Raw genomic sequence first — 13,884 nt, forward strand, 5'->3', positions numbered from 1 at the left:
TATAGTGGTAAAGAAACATACTGGGGGAAGGGAGAGAGAGAAAGGTGGCCTTTTATGTGCAGATGCTGGATTACAAATTCATTTTGGCACTCCTCTCAGCTATAATCAGTGCAAGAACATTGTCATTGGAAGTGCAACATTCAACTGGATGAACATATATGCCTACCTGCTGCCATTTTCATCTACAGTACAATGTGGCATGAGAGGCATAAGAATGGTCTACAGTGGTACCTCGGTTTAAGTTCTTAATTCGTTCCGGAGGTCCGTTCTTAACCTGAAACTGTTCTTAACCTGAAGCACCACTTTAGCTAATGGGGCTTCCTGCTGCCGCTGCACTGCCGGAGCATGATTTCTGTTCTCATCCTGAAGCAAAGTTCTTAACCTGAGGTACTACTTCCAGGTTAGTGGAGTCTGTAACCTGAAGAGTCTGTAACCTAAGATACCACTGTATTGTGTTTCCACAAGCAGAACAGGAAGGCACCAATCCTCCCCATTGTTTGTCCCAGTATTTAATATTACAAAGTACACAGAATGCCAGCATAGCATTGTCTAGTGCTCTACAGATATCATGGCACTATAGCTCCCATTATCCCTACTGGGTGGGGCTGATGGGAGTTGGAGTTCAACAACATCTGGAGTCACCACCTTGTCTACCCCTGCCGTGTGAGTGTATCATATGACCTTTGGCCAGTCTCTATCTTCTAGCTTAACTCAAGTTAGTTGTGAGGATACAATTGGGTGGAAGGCAAACCACAGACACCTCCTTAACCACCTTGTTATTTGTTCTCCTCCAGTCTAATGTACTTCACAGTGCTAATGTGCTTCAGCTCAGTTTTCAGCATTCTTAAGGTTGCGGGGAGAGCCAATTCATATTCCAAATTCTTTTCTGGCTTGAACCAATTTTCATATACTAGCAGGGCCATCAACAATCCTTTGCATTGCAGAAAAGTATATAAACAGCTGAACTTAAAACCACCGAAAGATGAGTTCCAATGTTTACAAAACGATTCTGTTTTTGTTAACGGGGGACTCTGGGGACTGGCTGACATACCATTCCCATAATGTCCAAGGAGCAGCGTTATTTGAGACGAGACTGAGTTGACGTGACCATGTAGAAAAGTATTAAATTGTGACCTTTCTATGGTCAGATTTAAGAACACTGATCAGGTTAATCCATCAATGGTAACTAAATCTTACAGATCACATATATGAACGGCAACATTCCTCTCCAAAGTTTTCTCGCTGAGATTTCTCTTCTGCCCAGTTGTCTGACTCTGTAATATACTTCCTGGTTGCTTTTTAAGATGGGACGAGTGGCTGTGACAAAGCCTTGGCAATAGGCAGTGCTAGCAGGATGGGAGTTGCCATGTGTGTTAGGATGATCAGGGTCAGATCTAGTTCACAGAACGAGGGCTGGTTCAAATCCAAGGAAATCATCATAGAAACTCTAGAGATGCCCCAAGAGACTTCGGATATAAACAGATGCATCTATTAATGGCTAGCAAAGATTAGGCAAGCAGGAAGTGGAGTAGAAAGTGAGAGATTGAACTCTTACAATTAGAGACATGAAATAAGGCACATAATGCATTTCCACTGCTGAAATGGGGCTGGTTTGTTTCCTGCATGGCACATAACATACACAGGTATTTCTGAGCTCTTCTATGGATGAGCAGCACATTTAAAGGACATTTATACCACCAACATGCCTTCCCACGAAGAACCCCAGGAACTGCAGTTTACCCCTCATAGAGCTACAATTCCCAGCACCTGTACCAATCTACAGTTCCCAGAATTCTTTGAGGAGAACCATGTACTTTAGATTTACAGTGTGGATGTGACCTAAGTATCATTAGTAAAATAAAATAAAAAATGCAATGCTGTTGCAGACATGCAGAACTGGGACATACTTTAAGGGCCGGGTGGGGGGGGGGAGAGAGATGGTTGATACCAATAGCTAGTCAATCAGAAACAGCAAAGTGGTTTGGGGGAAAGACAAACTGCAAGCTTGGCTGCAGACAGACTCGCTGGGTGGACTGAAGCACTCCTTCTGTCCCAGTTTTTCTTCTGTGAAGGCAACTAGGAGAGGCAGAAATATATAGCCATAACAGATAAAACATTAGCAGGGTGTGTATGGCAAGTGACTACTCCCTTCCGGGGATTGGCTCATTTCCACAACAGCGAAGTTGTAGATCAAAGCCCTCAATCCTGATAGTTCTGCTAAAACGAAACTTTTCAAAATAATCCCAGAGAAACATGATACATGGGGATTGTAGCAAAGGAGAAACTTAAATGAGGTACCTTTGTACTCGATCAGAGCTCATGAAGAGTCAAGACTAGCAAGTGCTGTAGGGGAAGGAGAAATTTAATGAAGTCGCAGTTGGGACATCTAGAAAAGAGAGAATTAGGAAGAACATGAATACATTTAAATAAGAAGAAAGAATATTTAAACTTGGAAGACAGGACTCCTCACACAACAGAAATTGAGCCTTGGGCACTAAGCCATTCTTTAAATGATTCAGCAGTCAACTTGGCAGTAAAGCCAGAGTTTTGCCACTGTTGAGTAATATATTCCGTTTGGGGATCATAGACTTATATCCATTATACCTAGATTAGATTTGATTTTATACTAAGACAACAAATTATGTCGTAGTAAGCTTTTTCTTCTCTTGTTTTTCCTTGCCATTCCTGTAAGTTTGCTCATCATTTCTAAAAATAAGCACTTTCCAAAAGCATTGCTGATGTTTCCAAATGGCTTAAACTGTACATATTGAGAAGGGGAAGGGGTTTATCTGGAGGAGGGAGATATTTCATGGAAACTGCAGGACAACTGCTCATGTCAAATCCTACTTTGAATGTAGAGGCTGGGGGATTGTGCTTGAATGCATGAAGCTGCCTTGTATATAACTAACCCAGGCCTGCATCCCCGATGATGGACAGTTTTTTCAACCCTTTGATGGTGGGAACTGTAGTTTAGCATGTCATTGGCATGTCATTGGCTACCCTGATCTACCCTGATGGGCAGCAGGTCTCCAAGGATCTGAGCTGGTGTCTTTCCAGTCCTCCTCCTCGGATTATTTTAAGTCGAGATGCAAATGGGATGGGATCTTCTATATTCAGAGCTCCACAAATGAGCTACAGGGCCTTCCCAGACTCTTAACAGTTGAAGATGTGATGGTTTCTACAATGTCAAATGAAAGAAAATGAGAGGAGGAGAAGGAGGAAGAAGAAGAAAGGTCAGTATTACATGTGAAGCTGAAAATGCAAAGTTTCAGGTAAAAACATTGATAAGTACTATGTGTGATGCCAGTTATTTTAAACAGTTGCACATTAATTCAAAACCCACAGAACGGTGGTTTGGAATTTACAATTCACATGATTAATAAGCAAAACTGTCACACTGGGGGGGGGGGAATGTATGACATTAAGACTTCAAGAGCCACATTTTGGTAAGGCAAGAATATGTCACAAGAGCTATCTTCAAGGTCCTCAATCCTCTTAAAGATGCCAAATCTGGTCTATTATGCTGTGTGCCACTTAGAAACGGATTTTCAGCATCAGCAAACTAGCTAATATTTTTTCCCCAGCTAGATAATTATTTGAAAACTTTAAGAATGTAAAAGGGTTTTCAAGAAATGCCCTACATATGTATTAGAAATATACAGCCTTAGCTGAAGGTTTAACTTCATTATGGGTTTGCTTGGGAACTTTTTTTGTATTTCTTTTTGACATCAGGTTTTTCTGCATTTGGGATTTACCTTTTTCTGTTCATACCTGGACATTGCCCTGGGGAAGGAATTGACTCACATCCATACAATATTTCTTGGTTAGTCACAGGGATTGAAAGGAAATTTGATTTGGATTGGATTTTAATGTGAATTTACCCAATTCTCACTTTCTCAAACAACATGTGAATGAAAGCATGGCCATCCTTCAAAATGACCACTTCTCAGAATTTTGCGACATGGTTCTCCAACCAACCAATGGGTGCAAAAATGTGTATATTAGGAGAAAGTGTGCATTAAAATGCATAAGCTAACAAAAGCATCCGATGAAATGCATTATGTTAGAGAAAATTGCTTGCAAAATGTGTGTTATTGGGCAAAATTGCATACTCAAATGTATATACGAGGAGAAATTTGCAACAGAACACTGACAAATTTTCATGAGGACTAAAAATAATAATAAAACATCAAAAATGCATAAATGTGGTGCTCTGAACTTAAGACTGGAAAGTGATAAATAGAGAGAAACAAAAAATGACCAATTTGTCCTTCCCTGGTTACTCAATGCATGTGGAACCACTGAGTGTGAGATTTTTTTCCCTCAAGAGTCTTGTACCCAAGTCCCATAATACACATGATACTTGTTCCAGAGGCATAGTGGGGGCCATGGCCATGGCCCTGGGTGTACATTTTTGAGCGGGCACAATTAGGCACTCCCACAACAGGCACACAGCCATAGCAGTTGAAGTGTGGCAGCAGGCGGATTTGTCTAGTGGGCAGGTGGATGGAGGCAGCAGGTGAAGACCCTATTGGGAGGCAGGCTCTGTTCACCCTTCAGACAGGCTCCATGCATGTGCCCCCACCCCAGTTGCCCAGTCCACCCCCACCACCCTGCCCACACCTGTCCCATCCTGGGCCCCAGCAACCCACGCTATACCACTGACTTATTCTATTATAAGAAAGATACTACAGTAAGGCTGCAACTTATACGGAGGTTACATTCTGGGGGTCGTACCTAAAGACAAAATTGTGTATAGTCAAAATATTTTGGGTGCAATGGCTGGTGGGGCCCTCTCTTATTTTATTTTATTTTTTAATGTTTGCCAAGCAATAAAGATAAAAGTTCATAAGCTGTGAGTGTAATGTACTGCAGATCAGCACTACAGACAAAAATAAAAATATGAACCTATACTGGGGTGGGGGGAGGAAACAAAACTAGAGTTCAGTTGTGTCATCATATTGCTAGGGTCTGTACCACACACACAAAAAACAAATTTAATAGTAAAGTGGTAAGCCAATGGTTCTGTAAGGAAAGAGAGTGCATTTTTTTCATATTTGGTGGGAATGTTGGAAAGCAAGGAAACATTAGAGACATCACTATTATTAATGAAAGTATTTGAGTAAATTTAGTTGCTAACCACCATTGTTCCTTTTAATTTACACTAAAGGTTCTTGAGTTCTTGGAGAATTTCAGACATAAGTTTTCTATATAATTACAATTGCAAGAATCCTTTAAGACCAATACTGGAAGGTGGATCATAAACCAATTAAGCTAAGTTAATTACAAAGTTGTGTGAACAGCTGGGGGTCACTGACCATAAAGTTAGAAAAGCAAGAAGCATATTAAAAAATACTGAATAAATGGGAATCAGTGGTCCAATTTGTTTGCTTTTTTAAAAGACTTGGGAATAACTAGTGCAGGAAAGAATTAATGTGTAGTTTTACCATCTAGATATTTAACTTTAACTCTTCTGTGATCATGATTAACTCTCAAGATACTATTTAATGACAATTAAAGTATGCTTTCATTGCAAAGTGTGTCACATCAGGTCTGCCAAATTATAATCTTACACAATTTAAAATGGTTACATCAGTGCTTGGCTCCATGGCTACTAGCCATGATGGCTCTGCTCTGCCTCCACAGTCATACCAGTCATACCAGTGAATACCAGTTGCTGGAAACTGCAGGAAGGAAGAATTTTTTTGTCCTCAGGTCCTGCTTGCAGGTTTCCCACAGGACTCTGGTTGGCAGCTGTGAGGATGGGACCCTAGACTAGTTCATTGGGTTCTTCTTATGCTCTTATCGAACCATCCAGAATCTTGACACACTCAGAAAACTTCAGCTGAAAAATGTTAAACAGGGGACTCAGCTACATTGGCAAAGAAAAGGCTCTTTATATGTGTTGTTTGTGCATTCTAAAACTGTGACACCAGATGGCGCTGTGGAGGACAGGTTTTTGCCATCCTGATTTCTCATGCAAAGCTTAAAACACGTTTAAGTGAAACGCTTCTTTGATGTGTCTAGGTCCAGCAAAGGATGGGAAACCTGTGGCCCTCAAGATATTTCTGGGCACCCATGTCTGGTGGTCAAGAATGGTGGGAGCTGGATTCCAGCAAGATCAGGAGGACCACAGTTTCCCCACCTCTCCTGTAAATGCATAAGCACAACCAGACAACATCCTTGTATTGGCTGGACTCCAACCCCACAAACATGTCAGCCGGTCTTTGTTGATTAGATTTGTATCAGCAAACCAGAATCTGAAAGATGGGAAAGCACTTGTTGGCTTTAGTATCACATCTACATGAATTGCTCGAGCCTGGGAAAAAATACATATATTGTACAGCTTTATTAGGCATATCACATTTGTGGAAACTGTATCTGCTAATGATTTACAGAGCTATTATAGATCTGAAAATTAAATTAAGAAAACAGCAGTAAGGGGAGGGGTAATAAAGAACTACAGAAATGAGAAAGAGAGAGATTTAATAGAACAGAGAATAGCTGGAGAGTTGATGAAAATAATATAGCCACTGCAAGCTGCGGAATCTATTCTCCTAGAGGGAACACAATATATGGCTATGCAAACACTGGGCTATAATTTCATTTTTAAGCTGTGCCAAGGTAACCTTAATTCTGTGCTAAGAAAAAAAAAACTTACCAGAAAAGATTGAATTCTGTAACTGGAATAAATTAGACACGCTAAGCAGATTTACAAAAGGGGTTTGTGTGTGTGTGTGTGTGTGTGTGTGTGTGTGTGTAATGTAGTGCGCTACCACCAGTCCTTGGAAGAAGCTAGGAGTTGTTTAAGACACTGGAGTCCCACCCTTGACCGGTGGCAGTCATATTTAGAGTTTTTTATAGGAAGTGGCTTTACACATCTGTGCATATATTCTCAGCCATGAGAGGCAGAAACCTACCTTTTAAAACAACACACAAACACTGGGATTCTTAAAAAAGATTCCATGCTTTGTCTAGCTTGCATAGAACTGCAGAACGCATGCAATTCTGGAGATATATTATAGCTGCAACAGGAATTGGCTTCTCATAATCAGAAGGTCCAAAAGCTTTTTCACCTGAAAACCGCATTAATGTAATTTGGTCTTTGCTTGCATCCACAGATTGGAGGTATCTTGATGGATAGCGGTGAAGAAGGAAAAAGCAGAACAAAGAGGATCAATAAAAGATGAATTTGTATAGAGCTCTGAGTAGGAGAATGGGAGGTTTTGGGTCAATCTATACAGCCATTCAGTCCGGGAATACTTGAAAATCCTGTGAGTCAGTCAACTGGGTAAATGTAGCCCATAGTCATAAGTTTAAGCTTTTCGGAAGCCATCACAAATTTTGATTTTAAATAATTGCAGGCAACTTCTGCAAATGCACATGACTAGATAGCCACAGGGAGAGAAGCGATGTGCATGATTTTGAAACAGTCACCATGCAGCCAATTCCAGTGGGTTGACTCCATTCCAGTCTAAATTAGGTTACCTTAGTGAAATCAATAGAACTAGTTAGTCATCATGACAGAAGTCCCATTATCAACTACCTTAGGCTGAATCCACACTAGAATATTCATTTGTATGTGGACTGCTGTTTCCACTTTTGCACAGGAGTACTTTCAGGCCCCACATGCCTGCGAAGCAGTGTAGGCACAGAAAATGCCTACACATGGGAGACCTGATGGGCTGAGATCTCCCCTTGCATTGATGTGATCTATTTATTTTCTATTTAATTTATATACTCCTTTTTGCTTGTGTGGCTTCTAAGCAGTCTACAGCTGTAAAACCAATTACAAGAAAATGTGCTGGAATGCGCATAACATGTGGGTAGTGGGCGACACAGCCAGCAGTTGCTGGATTGCACACCAATGCGTCCAAGCACCCTTTGGGCTACTACTCATGACTGGATAATACTTCCAGGATAAGAGACAGTATGTAATGTATGCAATGTAATGCTGGACGAGATAAGCCTTTGGTCTGATCTAGGAGGCCTCTACTTCAGTTCTTATAGTTAGATTGCTTGTGTGGGCATTCACTATTCCATATTGGGATGGATTCTGTATATCGTATCACCACCAGTGGCACATGGATTGCTTTATCGTGGAATTGTATTCACACTAGCAGAAGCAGCCCAAGTCATTTTGCTGCCCTTTCATGAAACCCAAGATGTGCAGCCAAGACATTCTGCCCAATGGTAGGCCAAACCCTAAACATTAGCTAATGTCTGCTTTTGTGCTTGCTTTATCATATACATGTTCTGCAAAAGGACTTGACACCACCAACAATATACCGCCAATGTTAGAACGATCATTAAAAAAAATCATTTATGTGAAGCTATAGAATCTGGCATGAGATAGATAAATCATATGAGGGTCTAAAAGCAGAGTTTCAAAAGATTTGTTCTAATTGCATTTTAATAAAATCATCAATTGTGATAAGGGGAATTGCTCATTTCCTCTGTAAAGGCTTCCAAAGGTTTACTAAGATGATTAATCAACAGATCACTTTTGTGCTGGCTTGAAACACACCTTTCAGTCTAAACTGCAACCATTCTTGCACTTTAGGGCTATCAGGCCTCTGTTATCCACAGCACTTCCAGTTGGTGTTCCTGATACCTACCTGTAAGGTCCATGTATCCTACTAAATTAGTTCCAACCTACTATTATTGTTTCTAGTGTGCAAATAAACATGGCTTTATTTGTTTGTTTGTTTGTTTGTTTGTTTGTTTGTTTGTTGAGCATATTTATAGCCTGCTCTTCATCACACTAGCTCCCAGGGCGAGGCACAAACAACATTTGCATGAAACCAACTAAAGTAATCCTGAACTATAAACTGAAACACAACAGTCGCAGCAGCTAAAATGACAACGCAAAAACTGTGTGAACAAGAAGAGGTTTCAGTTATTTTTAATCCTGTTTTCTCACTGCCACACTTTTACAAGTTCCTGCTATTTCATCTCTTAATATTTGGAGCTATTTTAGATGATACAGATGTAGCACCTGATGGAGGCGAAGAAATGTTAATACCCTTTTAGACATGTTGTTTTGTCGGTTGAACACAGAAAATGTGCAGCGGCACTTTCTCCCCTTCCGGGACCCTGAGTATTATTTATCTTCTTCGGGAACAGGAGCTGTCTGCAGTACAAAGACTGACCGGACATACCCACCTTGCAGAAACTATTTGCATTCTCCGCTAAACATTTGTTTGGAGAAAGCTACCTTTTCTTCCCCACCAATCTCAATCTGTTTTATGACCTGAGATGACTTCTTAGTAAAGCAGGGGAGTGGGGAGGCAGACAAAACTAAATATTTCCAACTACATTAAGGCATTAATAATGTATCACTTCCTCTAGAACAGGTTTTCAAAGCACTGCCTGACTGGCCTGGAGCAGAATGTAAAAAATTTACTCGGGAATTAAATTTAAGCAATAAAAAGGGAAAAGGCGCAACAGTTTCTATCTCAAAACTAACACATGTTGCGTAGCCAATCTGCTGTAACTTCCAATCAAGGTGCTGTCCCCCCCAAATCAGGGCATTCTAAAAGAAGAAGTACTTTAAATTCAGCCACAGTTTGTGACTAGAGTTCATATCCAGAGCTCCCATTTGTTAGCATTCATAGAAAAATCTGCAATACATATTTGCTCCCTCAACTTAAAGGGCATGCTGAGTTAATTTTTCAGAAAGAATCAAGTCAAATGCCAGTATAATCCCTGTGGGGAATTATCTCTGTCACTGCAACACAATACATTTGCCTGGGTATATCACGCTAACTAGCTATCTTGCTGCATTTAGCAGAAGAGACTGCCAAATTACTGTTTAATTCAGTGCAGATACACATCTAGGCAGCACATTAAGATCATCACATTGGCTTGCGGACTGATTTAAAATGACAATTCTAATGTGCTCTTACATAACCGGAAAATAACGTGAGATTAATAATATAGTGTATTCATTCCTGGGCAAAGTTAGATGCCAGGTGACATACTGTCCAAAAGAATTTAAGTAGAGGGGACAAGAAAAGAAAGCGTGGAAATGTAAGTCAAGTTCTGGAGTTATATTTTCCTGATCTGCATGAATAGCAAGAAGCGAGGGCTCACAACCTCCAAGAATGCCTTGTCTGGCTGCTTATGGCAGGGAAGGTTAGTCCATTAGAGCAAATGGGGCACTATCCCACCAAGCTCAGTTTGCCCTCAGCTAGCCCCTGCTGCCTGCCTTCTTTCTTTCTTATGAACAGTCTGGAGGGTGGCAAAGGCTGTTAGCTTCCTCTTGTTTAGTTACAGTGCTACCTCTGGAGAACGTAGCAGAACGTGATTCAGGAGTCCCTGGTCACCAAACTGAAGCTCAGCACCAGCGTCCATATCTACCATCTCTGTGGGTTGTGCCAGCTCAACATGCTGTTTTCCCTGAGCTGGAGTCAAGTTACTGCTGGACATCATGGTGATGATGACATCACTATATCATGTACCTTCTCGTGTTTGTCTTCCTGCAGGTTCTCCACATTCCATCAACAGGGAAAATAGTCTATCCACATTAAAAGGGGGGATAGGTAAACAAGGGGGACCTTGTCATGAACAGGGGTGCATTTTGCCTTTCTTTCTCAATACATGGAAATCAAAGCCTTGTGGATAAACAGCCTATTTCCAACTGTATAGCAGGGCAATCTATGCACGTCTGCAACTGGCTTCAGTGTGGCATTTCTCCCAGGTAAGCACATGTGGAATTGGAACCCGAAGTTATTTTTAAATGCTGTGAAATGTCAGGCCTGCTTTCTCCTTGCTTGTTTACCAAGCTTTCAGGTCAAAGAACTTTGGAAATTAAATTATTTCAAACCAAATAGGTTCCTGGAGTGTTACAGCTCTGATTAAACTTGGCAATTCTTATGAAATGTACAAAAAGTGCAAAGTTAACGAGATTAGCCCAGAGCTTGGTGCTACTTCGGGCCTTCAAAACTTCTTTTTAGTGATGTTAAAAATTTATTGAGCAGAGGTGCATTTATTTACTAGGTAACAACAACAAAAAACCCTGCTGCAAAAGGAAAGCACTGCATTAAAACACTTGGCTATTGGAAGGTATAAACAGATATGCATGAAATTGTGTAGAAAGCTAAGGACAGTCCCCCCTGGATCAGACCAGATCCCTCTAGTCCAATGCTGATTTTCCAATAGCAGCTAGCATAAGCAGGGCAATGAAAATGACTTCTGCAAAGGCAACAGGGTTGAAGTGACAGGGGTTATGGTCTTTGTTTTCCTCCATTCATTAAAGCTCCATTCATTAAAGCATTGTTAATAATAACAATGATAATACACATGTAATTCTTTTTATTGAGCACTAACCAGGAGAAGCCACAGTACAGTGTCAGTACAGTGTCAGTACAGTGTCAGTACAGAAGCCACAGGAAGCAGATGTGGTGGACAAACTGCAATATGCAAAGTCCAACCATGATCTTGTTGGCAGGACAGAAGTGAGCAATGAGGGTTCTTCTTGCACTCCATCCTTTCTCCTTGTGAGTTGAAACATTTCCCCATTCACTGCTTCCCATGGGAGGAAGTCAATATACATCAGCTCCAAGGGTGGCACAGGCTTATCCCTCTTTTAAGGGCGAATCAGGGGACTGAGAAGGCTATGGATTCTTTCAAGCCATGCCTTCTCCCAATTTGTCCCCAGCCCACTCCCGATCCATCCCTACCAATCTCCACCAAGTGTGAGTCAACAGATGTGAAAGGTTCAGCAGACAGAAGAGGCCCTATGAGGTTGGATTTCCTCCTCTGATGTCATACCTTGCATCCTTTAGACTCTCTCTGTGGTGGAGGGACATCTGGAGCATTTGAGAAACTGCTGTGACCAAGTGGCTACACACTTTGAGGATAATGTTGCTTGACTCTGGAATGACCTTAATTTTGCAGCTGTAGCAGTTCCAGATGAGTTCCAGAGTTTTAGCTTTATGCAGTCAGCTGATGTGGCAGGGTACTGGCAGCTATACTCTTGGCCAACTGCCCTCTTGATCCCTGTCCCTCTTGGCTTATTAAATCTAGCTGAGGGGATTAGACTGGTCGGGTACACAGCGTGGTTAGTGCTTCATTGCATGAGGGGAGAATCCTTGCTGCCCTGAAAGTGGTGTGACCACTCATCAAGAAAGTATCCCTGGACCCTTTGGACTAGAATAACAACTGACCAGTTGCAGCTATTCCCTTTGTGGAGAAGGTAGTGGGGTGGGTTGTGGTAAGGCAGCTGCAAGCCTTCTTGGATGATACAGGTTATTTAGATCTATTCCAATCTGGGTTCAGACCTGGCCATGGAATGTGTCAGCCTTGGTCACCCTGACAGGTGGCCTTTGCAGAGAGATGGACCTTGCTCATACTGCTAGATCTCTCTGTGGCTTTTGATACCATTGACCATGGTAGCCTCCTGGACTGGCTCCATGGCATAGAAATTGGGGGCACTGTGCTATAGTAGTTCAGAGAGTTGGGAGAATGCTTTCCAGTCCCCTGGCAGTTACACTATGGGGGGCCACGGGACACCGATTTCTTCCCAATGCTATTTGGTATTTGTGGCATTCTGGGAGAAGTCTTTAGGAGTTTGGGGGCAAGACAACATTAGTTCAGTGATGACACTCAGCTCTGCCATAACATCTGAAGCAGGAGAGGCTGTGTGGGCCTTGGACTGCACAGTGCCATTGGTGGGGTGGACGGCTGAGGGGAAATAACCTGAATTTGAATCTTGGCAAGATGGAGGCGCTATGGAGGAGTGGTTCCCATCTCTGATAAATTTCTCAATTGTTTTCCCTAGACAGGGTTACACCTCCCCCTGAAAGAGCAGGTTTGCTTCTGAATCCAGCTTTGTCACTGGAAGCCCTGACGGCCTCTGTGGTCAGAAGCAGCTTTTACAAGCTGTACCTGGTCTGACAGCTGGCTCTGCCATGCTTTTTGCTCTTTTGCAAGTTGTGTCTCTGAGGAACAGGAATGTTATAAAAGAGTTCTAGTGGCACAATTGGTGCAAAAGCTTTTCTTTTGCTTAGGTCCAACCCAGTCCCTCCCTTTACCCTTCTGGTCTCTCTCAAATCCTACAGTTCTTTTTCATTTCTTCCTTTTTATTTAATGTTGCTGTCATTTATGAGTGCCGTGCTGCTTGCTTGCTTTTATTTGAATTAGCAGACCCCTCTGGCTGGCTCAGACTATGACCCTGGGTTGAAATGGACAGACTCCCAAGCTGTTTTTCAAAGCACCAACTTGGGAGTCTGAACCAAATCTTCTGGGTTCTCCTAATAAACAGGTGTCTCTTTGGGATGTCTTTAATCAAAATGCACTTCCCATATATCCCTTATCTCCATCAGACTGATCTATACAGTATCATGTTCAGAGATGGTTGGTGCTCATTAGATAGGTAGGGCGAAGGCAAGGAGACTCGGAAACTGGAGCCAAAAATCAGTGGCAGGCAGAGGTGCCCCGACTGAAACCTGCAGGCAACTGGGGGTTGCCTGAGGGCAGACTGAGGTTGGGGTTGATGGGGCACTGCTCCATTCCCACACATGAACCAGCCTCCGCAGATCATGTTCATGCCTGTAAATCTATTACCGCATTTTTCGCTCTATAAGACGCACCAGACCACAAGATGCACCTAGTTTTTGGAGAAGAAAAACAAGAAAAAAATATATTCTGAATCTCAGAAGCCAGAACAGCAAGAGGGATCGCTGCGCAGTGAAAGCAGCAATCCCTCTTGCTGTTCTGGCTTCTGGGATAGCTGTGCAGTCTGCATTCGCTCCATAAGACGCATACACATTTCCCCTTACTTTTTGGGAGGGAAAAAGTGAGTCTTATAGAGCAAAAAATACGGTATATCTCCTGCACTGTAGTACAAGGTACATTCTTCTAGAAACACATTTCAAAAAG

At 42.0% G+C, this 13,884-nt stretch overlaps 1 protein-coding gene across 2 annotated transcripts in view; it reads right to left on the reverse strand.

The window, feature by feature from the left end:
* ZNF385D (zinc finger protein 385D) overlaps window positions 1-13,884 on the reverse strand; it is a 583,216-nt gene that overhangs the window by 425,333 nt on the left and 143,999 nt on the right. The window lies entirely within an intron of this gene.

The sequence above is a fragment of the Podarcis erhardii genome (genome assembly GCF_964252035.2).
Source record: "Podarcis erhardii genome assembly, chromosome: 12".
NCBI classification, from domain to species: Eukaryota; Metazoa; Chordata; class Lepidosauria; order Squamata; family Lacertidae; genus Podarcis; species Podarcis erhardii.